The sequence below is a fragment of the Silene latifolia genome, chromosome 11 (assembly GCF_048544455.1).
Source record: "Silene latifolia isolate original U9 population chromosome 11, ASM4854445v1, whole genome shotgun sequence".
Lineage (NCBI taxonomy): Eukaryota > Viridiplantae > Streptophyta > Magnoliopsida > Caryophyllales > Caryophyllaceae > Silene > Silene latifolia.
The window spans coordinates 169,038,744-169,050,448 of record NC_133536.1 but is presented as its reverse complement, the minus strand read 5'-3'; the positions used below and the strand labels follow the sequence as shown (position 1 = coordinate 169,050,448).

The following is an 11,705-nucleotide window of genomic DNA, read 5'->3' as shown; positions in this document are numbered from 1 at the left end:
GCTTACTCGATCGAGTACCCTACAGGCAGACTACTGTTTTGCATAAAAATCTACTTACTCGACAGAGTAAGTCCCACTCGATAGAGTACCCTAAGACACATAAAACCGTAGTATTACAATCTTCCCTCCTTAAAACCACAACCAAAAACAAAACACAATAACATCACCCCGACACAACAACATCATCAAAACTCAGAACAAAACTCTCAAAACAAAACTCAACCCGACTCAAGATAACTACTAACTGTACTAAAACCAACATAAAACCTGCACAAACTCTATGCGACCATCTTCTACCCCCTAAAAGAAACAAGGTTACGTCCCCGTAACCACACATACCTGATCAAAAAGAGACGGATACCGCTCCGTCATTGGCTCTTCCACCTCCCAAGTGGCCTCCTCAATCTCATGGTTAGACCAAAGAACCTTAAGCAATACTGTCTCACCGTGTCTGGTTTTCCTAACCTTGCGATCAAGAATTTATTTGGGCACCTCAAGATAAGACAAGGACTCATCCAGCTCGATGTTCTCTACCTCTAACATATGTGACGGATCACTAACATACTTCCGCAGCTGAGATACATGAAACACATTATACACTCTATCCAAAGCATCTGGTAAAGCCAACCGATAAGCAACCTCACCCACACGATCCAAAGTCTCATATGGTCCTATAAACTTCTGACTGAGCTTCCATTTCTTCCCAAATCTCACGACCCCACGCATAGGAGCCACTTTCAAAAGAACCTTGTCCCCAACATGAAACTCTATGTCACGACGATGTAGGTTTGCATAACTCTTTTGATGATCCTGGACCGCTCTCATCTTCTGTCTGATCAGCTTACCCTATTCAACCATCTCATGTACCATCTCTGGCCCCAAACAACTGCCTCAGTACTATCATCCCAACATATCGGACTCCTACATCTCCTCCCATATAAAGCCTCAAACGGCGCCATGCCTATACTAGTGTGATAGCTGTTATTATAAGAAAACTCAATCAAATCTAACCTCTATTCCCAGCTACCACCAAAATCCATAACACAAGCTCGCAACATGTCCTCTAAAGTCTTGATGGTCCTCTCTGTCTGGCCATCTGTTGCAGCATGAAATGTTGTACTCATCTTCAAAGTAGTTCCCATCATTTCCTGCAAATCTTTCCAAAATCGTGATATGAACCTCGCATCTCTATCGGACACTATATCTTTAGGCACCCCATGTAACCAAACCATGTGCTTCCTATAAGCCAAGGCTAGCTGTATCTTGGTCCAATTATCTTTCATCGGGACAAAGTGAGCTGACTTAGTCAGTCGGTCAACTATAACCCATATCATGTTATTACCATGCTGACTCCTCGGCAAACCCACTATAAAATCCATAGAAATGGACTCCTACTTCCACTCAGGTACCTCAAGATACTAAATCTTACCTTGTGGTCGTCGCTGCTCCCCTTTAACTCTCTGACATGTCAAACAACGAGCCACAAACTCTGCTATTTCTTTCTCATCCCAGGCCACCAAAAAGTGCTTCCCACTTAGTAACTCCCTGATCTCTGCCACATTCTTTAGTGCTTCCCACTTAGTAACTGCTTCAATCTTTGCAGGATCCATAGCTACACCCTTCTGTGGAATCAGATGCCCCAGAAAAGCAACTTTCTCTAACCAGAACTCACACTTGGACAACTTTGCATACAACTGATTGTCTCGCAAAGTCTGCAACACTAGCCTCAGATGCTCCTCATGCTCCTCCTTAGTCTTAGAAAAGACTAAAATATCATCTATAAAGACCACCACAAACCGATCCAAGAACTGACTGAAGACCCGTTTCATCAAATCCATAAACACTGCTGGTGCATTAGATAACCCAAATGGCATCACAACATACTCATAATGACCATACCTCGATGTAAAAGCCGTCTTCGGTATGTCCTCTTCCCGAATCTTCACCTGATGATAACCCGGCCTCAAATTGATCTTAGAAAAGACCGATGCACCGTTCAACTGATTAAACAAATCGTCTATCCTCGATAAAGGATACTTGTTCTTTATCGTAACTCTGTTCAGCTCCATATATTCGATGCATAACCTCAAGCGCCCATCTTTCTTCTTCACAAACAGGAGTGGTGCTCCCCACGGTGATACACTAGGTCTAATGTATCCCTTCTCAATCAGATCATCTAGCTGTTTCTTTAGCTCCTCCAACTCCTTAGAACCCATACGGTACGGTGCCTTAGAGATTGGCCTCGTCCCCGGTTTAAACTCAACACTGAAGTCTATCTCCCTCTTCGGCGGCAACCCCGATATCTCCTCTGGAAAGACATTTGGAAACTCTCCCACTACTGGTATCTTCTCAACTGACGGACTTTCCACTCTATAGTCTCTCACATGGCATAATATCAACGGACACCCCTTCCTCAGATAGGACTTCAAGGTCACTGCTGCAATCAACTTAATTTTGGGTTTGACAACAAACCCACGATAAGACACACTAATCCCCTTAGGACCTCTCAAAGAAACCCTCTCTTGATGACAATCTATCTTAGCCTTATACTTACCCAACCAGTTCATACAAACTATCATCTCAAAACCCTCCAGGGGAAACTCTAACAAGTCTACCGGTAAGTCAACCTGCCCAACCATCATAGACACGCCTCTATACAACCGCCCACAAGATACAGACTCATCTGAAGGTATAAAAACTTCCTCTTTTACAGAATCATACTCACTCAAACCTAACCGCTTAGCATGACTCGATGATACAAACGACTGTGACGCTCCCGAATCAAACAAAATAAAAGTAAAGACTCCATTAACAAGAAAGGTATCGGTGATAACGTTAACATCATCCTCAGCTGCCTTCTTCACCATCATAAACAGCTTACCGCTGGTCTTCTGCCCACCTCCCTGGGCAGTACTAGCTGAAGTAGCCGGCTTAGCAGCCGACCCCTGATTGTTGTTGTTGTTGTTCATTGCTGGTTTCTGGTATGAATTACCGCCATTGCCGTAAGCCCCACCATGGTTGTTACTCTGGCCACCCATGTTGTTCCACGACCCAGCCGGCCTGTTATTAGCTTAACTCTGCGAAGGATCCTGAGAAAAACTCCCCTATGACGGTCTCTGGAAACCCCCACTCATAGCACTGGTGCACTCATGCCTCTTGTGGCCCACACCGCCACAGTTATAACAAGTCATACCCCCAACTGCTGCTACCATTCCCACGACCACGCTTGAAAGAAGCCCCAACACTAAACCCCGAACCTGATGAGTACGTTCTTGCCAGGTTATGGCCACCCTTCTTGTAACTAGATTGGCCACCACCCTCACTCTCAGCTTTCCGCTTCTCTGAAGCTCTCTCACGGCTCTCTTTGGTCATCTCAACTAACCTCTCAGCCCTCCCAGCACGCTCATAGACCTCCTTCACATCAGTAAGAGCTCCTACGGGTAACTTCTCCATGATCTTCGGGGTCAGCCCCTTCTCAAACCTCAATGCCAAGTTCTCTTGGCTCAGTCCCATATCCTCAGCATACCTCAATTTCTCATTAAACTTATGGTAATACTCAGCAACTGTTATGTCAGATGTCATCTTAAAATAATCAAACTCCTCCCTCAGCTTACTGCGCACATGCTCAGGTACGAACTATCGCCTTATAGCCTTCTTAAACTCATCCCAAGGTATCGCAGGCAACCCCTGTTTTACATATATATCCAAGGCACTCACCTTAACCTTGTCCCACCACTCACCGGTAGCCTCCCTCAGGTAGAACGCAGCTTGTTCCACCTTTAACTTCTCCGGACAATGAACCAGATTAAGAATATTCTCCATCTCTCTATGCCAATTATCTAGCAGAATTGGCGCCCCTGTACCCATGTACTCTTTAGGATTAAACCACACAATATGTACACTGATCTTGGAGTGATTAGGTTTCTCTTCCTTATCCTTCCCAACCCTCTTTAAAGCCTCAGTGAGAGCATCTTGGTGCTCCAACATCTTCACTATCTCATCAACGCTCATGTTTTCAGCCCTAGCATACAAAGCGGTTCTTTTCGGAGGCATCTTGTAACTATATAAGAAAAGATAAACATAAACTTACAGCCCATATCTCAAAACACATAAACAACCTGCAACGCACCTACTCGATCGAGCCCCCACATCCACTCGATCGAGTTGAGCTCACTCGAGCGAGTAGCCCAACTTACCTGATCGAGTACCCCAACTCCAGAACCTGACCAAAGAGCTCCTTAAAACATACTCGATCGAGTCAACACCCCACTCGATCGAGCTGACCCTACTCGATCGAGTCCCCTATCCTACTCGATCGAGTGCCCAAAAACAGACTTCTGCCCAGAAACGAAAAACTACCTACTCTATCGAGTCACACCCACTCGATCGAGTCTCTCACCTACTCGATCGAGTGCCCCCCACTCGATCAAGTCATGCAGACTCGTACACTACCCGCATGTTAAACTCACACTCCCAACTTACTATACTTTTATGCAAACGACATCCGATCAACATATATATAAATAACTCTCTATATACACATATATATATATATATATATATATATATATATATATATATATATATATATATATATATAGAGAGAGAGAGAGAGAGAGTCAAGATCCGGTGAGAACGAACACTCGGTGCAAACGGTGAGAACGACTCAATTAATAATTATAATAAATATAATCCACGCACAAAATGTTAAGGCAATTGTTATTCATTTTACAAACCCGTTATTCCCAACATTCCCAATTACCAGTTATCACTCACCCATGACCACTCAACCACCGCTCATTGCCGAAGACCACCCGATTACGCCGACGACCACCAAATAACCTTCACAATTCTGGCGAGGAGCCGACCTCCATCTCCGCACGCTTATTCTTATATCTTCTCTCGCCTGATATCGCCGCCAACATTGCCTGTTTCACCAAAAACCGCCAACAATCGTAAATCGAAAGCGGCAACAATATCAAGGTAAGACACCGAATCACCCATAGAACCCACCGTGGGGTAAAGGTTGTGATGGACGTGTGGCTGTAGATGGTGGCGACAACGGATTCTACGGCAGCAGATGAGTAATCACTCTGATGACAAGATAAGGCGTGGAGATGAGGGAGGTTTTATCACTTCATTTAAAGATTGCTTCTTATAAATCAGCAACAATAGCTTATTAAAACCCATAATACAACCAATCATTAACTCATTTGAGTAAAAAACACTATTAAATCATCCAAAGTCCATCAAATTTGCAGCAAACATGAACATTGCTCTTAAACGAAATTGGTGTATGTGATTTATATATTGATGTATCTTAGAGCAATTTTGATGTACCTAATAAATAATTTTGTGTATCAATGTTAAGATACATTAAAATAGCAGTTAGATACATCAATGATTAATGTAGATACATTAAAATAGATAGGAAACTAAAGGAAGGGAGGTGGTAAGGTCGTTGGATATTGACTGGTGTCCAAGCATTGGAGGTTGTTAGACTTGACTATCGATGAGAATTCCTCGGAGCTTTACTTAGTCATTCTATTTGGACAATCTGGTGGATATATTGGCGATGAGGGAGCCAATTGTTGATAATAAAACATTAAACAAGCATGTAAAATTGAAATGTAAACATCGTTTGCTGAAACTAAAATCCTCGAAAAACTTCGTCGGTTCACCCAATAACAATGAAAGTTGATTTCCTTGAGGGTTACGAGAGACCTATCCGCATAAGGCAATAGGACGCTGCTTTTTTCATCTGGTTTTACACTACACAACTGAAACCCATGAAATACTGCGATGAGATGATTCAATAAACTAAACCCACTACAAATACCAAGTAATACAATGATCCAGCCTACACAGCAAACAGTTGAATAAATCTAAATACAAAAATGATGATTGGGAGTGAGACGTGTCTTTCTTGATTGAGGGAAATTAATGGTGAGAGTGGCGGAGTGGTTGGCAAACAGACGGTGCGCAGTGGTGAGCAAGGGTGCGTGCACCGGCGAGGTGACGCTGCTCCGACGTGGTGGCTTTGCTCCGGCAAGGTGGCTGATGACGGGTTAGGGCTGTGGATAAGGATGAAGGAGGTTAGGGTCGATTGAAATGTACGGGGCTGTTAGAGGAGGGAGTGAGAATATATTGGGTTTGTTATTATGTTCTTATCTTATTACGTTCTCACCGTTTGCACCGAGTGTTCGTTCTCACCGGATTCTATATATATATATATATATATATATATATATATATATATATATATATATATATATATATATATATATATATATATATAAGGGTTCTCATAAGTCCCTTATATCTTATGAGTCCCTAAGTCCTTATAAGGACCTTAGGATGGAAGGGATGGAGGGATGAGATTACATCTTGATGGAGGGCCACAAATCTCCCTCCCTAATCTCCCACACTAATCCTGTATAACTCTTTCCTAATCTGAATAACTCCTTCCTCATTCTAATTATCCCAACTCACTCACTCATTATTCATTCTCTCACACTTCTCTCATCCCTCTTTCTCTCTCATTTTCCTCTCATTCTCTCAAAACAAAAAAACCCAAATAAAAACAAACTAAAAAAAACCAAAACAAAAACCAAAAACCAAAAAATAAACACAAATCCTCCACCAAAAACCAAAAAATAAACACAAATCCTCCCACCTTTACTCTCCCTTCACTCGGCGGCCAGATCCACGCCCACCACCATTCACCTCCTTTTCGCCTCCAATCGTCGCTGACCCAACACCACAAACACTCCTCTCTACCGTCACGCCACCGGACCCACCAACACGCCACAACGCAAACACCACACCACAAACACCACGCCACACCATCCCCACACCATCCCGACACCACACACCATCCCGACACCAAACAACCCCACTAGCTAGCCACCCTGTCGCGCCATCCCGACACCTAACACCACCGCATCTACTTCCTCATTTCTTCTCTCTCAGATCCACCACGGCAGCCCCTTACGCCGCCACCACCTTCTTCCCGTCCTCCTTTCGTCTTTGTACTGGTGTGGTGGGGGTCGGTCGTGGTGGTGGTTTTTGTTTTTTCAGATCTTGTTTTGTTTGTTGTTGATGGTGAATCGTTTGTTTGTGCTGTTAGTTTTCATTTTTTTTGCTTTATTTTTTTTATTATTAATTTCAGATTTCGTATATATTGTTTTTTGATTTTGATTTTTTTTTTTTTTTTTCAGTATTTTTTTAGTATTTGTGTGTTGGTATACTTGTGAGACGTTTTTTTTAATTTATAGTAATAAATTAAATTTTTATTTTTCATTGTTAATTTTTTTTTTTTAGATTCACGTTTTCTTCATTTTTATTAATTTATTTTGTTCTTCATTTTTTCAGATTCACGTTTTCTTTGTTTGTTTTTGTTATTTGTTATTTGTTATTTTTTTATTTGGTTATTTTTGTTATTTTGGTTTTTGTTTTTGTTTTCAGATTCAGATCTTTGTTTTTGTTATTTTTTTTTATTTTGTTATTTGGTTGTTATTATTATTTGATTTTTTTCTTCAGATTTACCTTTTTTATTTATGTATAATTTGTTGTTGTCATGGGTCATTCATACTATTAACCTCTAAAGTTATACATTCTATAAATTGAAGTTACACAAATTTTGGACTAAAGTTATACATCTTGTCTATTAAAGTTATACACTGCGTGCATTAAAGTTATACACACGATATATATATTTTTCAAATTTAAATATTTAAATTTTTAGATCTGACGTTTTTTATTTCAATTATTGTTATTGTATTGTATTTCAATTATCTGACGTTGTTGTGAGACGGTTTTTTTAATTTTTAGTAATAAATTAAATTTTTATTTTTCATTGTTAATTTTTTTTTTATGAATCATGATTTTGTTATTTGGTTTTTTTTTTATATTTGTTTTTTTGTTAGATTTACGGGTTTTTTTGTTAGATTAACGGGTTTTTGTTATTATGGGTTTTTTTTGTTATTGTTATTTGGTTATTTTTTTATTATTAGTTTTCAGATCTAGTTTTCTTCTTCTCAACTTTCATCACTTTTTTTATTTTGAATTTTCAAAACTATATGTAAACACAACTAAAGTTATACTATCTGCTACTAAAGTTACACTACTTACGACTAAAGTTATACACTTCAAACATTAAAGTTACGTGAACTTGGACTACATGACTAGTTACATTACTTGTGATGAAAGTTGCACTAATTATGACTAAAATTATATTGTGTTGGTTTTAAATGTGAATTTATATTCCTAAAGTTATACAATTTTGGACTAAAATTATACAAATTTGGAGTAAAGTTATACAAAAAATGACTGAAGTTATACTATGCAACTTCACTGACAAATTTGTGTAAGTTATACAATTTTGGACTAAAGTTATACAAATTTGTACTAAAGTTATACATAAAATGACTGAAGTTATACTATTATGGACTAAAGTTATACAATTTTTGACTAAAGTTGTACCCTTTAAATATTAAGGTTACAATATTTAGGATAAAAGTTATATCATTATGGGTTAAAGTTATAAATTTATAATATTAAATCTCTTATTCTTCTCATTTCTCCTTTTTATTTAGACTAAAGTTGCACAATTATAGTATGACAATTTATATAAAACTTGTCATGTAAATTTACGTATAGTATAACTTTAGTCCTTTTCTCTATAACTTAATCCATAATAGTATAACTTTTGTCCAAATGTAATTCAGATTTGAAACTAACACAATGTCATTGTTATACATAATGTAAGTTAAAGTTATACATAATGTCAGTGAAGTTATACATTATGTCAGTGGAGTTATACATAATGCCAGTGAAGTTATACATAATATCAGTGAAGTTATACATAATGTTCATTGAAGTTATACATAATATCAGTGAAGTTATACACATTGAAGTTTTAATAATAAATCCGAAAATTTTATATAACAACACGGAATTTAACAAGACGAAATTTTAAATAATTTATAAAACAAGCGGTTGAAGTTATAAACATTGGAATTTGAGAAAATAACTAAATATACATTGAAATTTAAATACTAAACTGATAAATTTATATAACACAACGACTTTAACGAGACGAGATTTGAAAAAATAAAAAACAAGACGAATTTTGAAATGTCAAAATATGAATTATAATAACTTTAATATATTTAAGATTAATATTAACAAATAGAAATAAAACAACTTCAAACAACAAATTTAATACAAAACATGAAAAACAAAAAAAGACGATAAAAAAGATGCACAATCTGGAAAAAAAAAAAAAAAAAGTTAACTTACTCGCGGTGCGGTGGTGGTGGTGAGTGGTGGTATCGGGTGGGGGTGGTGGTGTATGAGGAAGAGAAGTTTTGATTTGTTTGGATTTTTGATTTTTTGGATTTTTATTTATTTGGATTTTTTGGAGTTTTTTTTATTTATTTGGATTTTTTAGGTTTTTTATTTATTTGGATTTTTTGGGTTTTTTTTTATTAAGGTTTTGAGAGAAGAGGAGTGAAATGTGTGAGATGAGAGAGAAATGGGTGAGTGGAAAACATATAATGACTTTGGGTGGGTTCATCTCATCCCTCCATCTCCCTCCATCCAATGGCTCATAATAGGACTTATGGACTCAATACATATACATAGACTTACATGATCTCTTCTCTCTCTCTCTCTCTCTCTCTCTCTCTCTCTCTCTCTCTCTCTCTCTCTCTCTCTATATATATATATATATATATATATATATATATATATATATATATATATATATATATATATATATATTTGAGATCCTATGAGAACCATCAAAATAATGAGAACCATGAGAACTATTTACAACCATTGGATGAATTCTGATTAGAGCTGAGATTAATCCCGTGTTTTGGACTCAATTATTAAAAATTCCCCAATAATTCCAATTACCTATTTCTCTCTCATCCACTCTCGTTTCACAAGTTCTCCCCCCTTTCTCAAAATTCACTCATCTTCGATTCCACCATGTCGACCGTCGCGATTCTAGTGTCGCCACCACTCTTTTTCCTTTAGGAGGTGCGTTTTTAGTTATTTACTATCTGATTTCTGAAAAATTAGGATAGTATTCAACAATCTGTAGAAATTATATTAAAAGTTTACCTCAAATCGAAAAAATCCTAAAATTTGATTGATTTTCTTGATTTCTCAATTTAATTTATTAGATACCATTTTATTTTTATACTTCAAATTTCTATTGAAACTTTATGTTATTTGTTATTAGAGCTTCATTCTCGAAAAATTAGAATCCATTTAGAATCACGTTAGTACTCTACTATTGCAAGATAACCAAGTATTTTCATGGATTCTAAGTGAGTTTTGGAATTTTGAAGCAGTATTAGTTTTGCATATATTGCAATTGTGAGATTATTTTACGTATCCCTTAATTTTATGGAGTAATTTTAGAGCCTAGCTCACTTCTTTAGTGTTATATTTTGTTTTAAGGGATATTCTACATGGTACCCCTTAATTTTTCGACTTTCTACATGATACCCCTACACTTTTTAAAACATACATGGTACCCCTAATTGTTGTCATTATCACTAAGTCTACCCCTAAACTTTATTTTCCATCAATTAAAATTAGTTTTAAGCGTTAAGTAATTATTTGGACGAGTAACCAAGCTTGTCATTTATCATCTCATGACATAAGCACTCTATTAAGCTCAATATCCATCTTTGGACATGATAATTTGGCAAGGGATCAACAAATTTTCCGTCAAAAATATTTTAGCCCATATATATATCAATAAATATTAGGATCGAGATGGATATTGAGCCCAATAGAGTCCTTATGTCATGAGATAATAACTGACAAGCTTGGTTACCCGTCCAAGTCATCACTTAACGCTTAAAACTGAATTTAATTGACGGAAAATAAAGTTTAGGGGTACACTTAGTGATAATGACAACAATTAGGGGTACCATGTATGTTTTAAAACATGTAGGGGTACCATGTAGAAAGTCGAAAAATTGAGGGGTACCATGTAGAATATCCCTTGTTTTAATTACTGTTTGTAAAACAGTAGATTTTGATTTCAGGAAGTTTACTGTACTGTCAATAAATCAGAGATGGTTGTAGCAGCCCAGGCAGCTGCAATGAATTTACTTACTGTCAGAAGAAGTAACAATTGCAGCAGTAATATCAGGAGAGTAATGTTGTATGTTCCAAGAGCATCAGCCAGTAGTACTTATGGGTCCACTGGTAAAAAGAAGAGGGTAAAAAAGAGCAGTCATTCCAAGAACAAGAAGGATGTTGGTGTTGTGGTTGTTACTGCTGATGATGGTAAAAATGAATAGAAGGAAGTTACTACTGTAAGCAGCATTGATAACAGTAGTGAATTGGAGAAGAAAGGTGTGGGTGAAAGTGGGGTCATTAAGAGGTTAGATGAGGTGGTTAATCCAGTAGGATTAGGGAGCAAATCGCGGCAGATATTTGACGAGGTTTGGAAGAAGTTTTCTGGGTTAGGACAGATATCAAGGACTGAGTATGATAGTGGGACTAGTAATAACTTGGTGTATGGAGATGGGGCTCCTTTGTGTGAGTTTACTGTTCCTGGTGCTCAGAATACTAGTGTTCTGAGGTTGCATTAATCAACTATTGGAATTATTCAATTTTATAATAGTGGTCCTATTAATGCTATATGAAACCATAGTTGTATTTTTTTTATGTAT

General features: G+C 37.4%; 1 non-coding gene across 1 annotated transcript; it reads right to left on the bottom strand.

The window, feature by feature from the left end:
- Positions 1-5,626: 5,626 nt before the first annotated feature.
- On the bottom strand, positions 5,627-5,758 carry LOC141616254 (small nucleolar RNA snoR74). The gene has a single exon (XR_012530611.1). It is a non-coding gene; the product is annotated as a small nucleolar RNA snoR74 (small nucleolar RNA).
- Between the last annotated feature and the right edge of the window lie 5,947 nt (positions 5,759-11,705).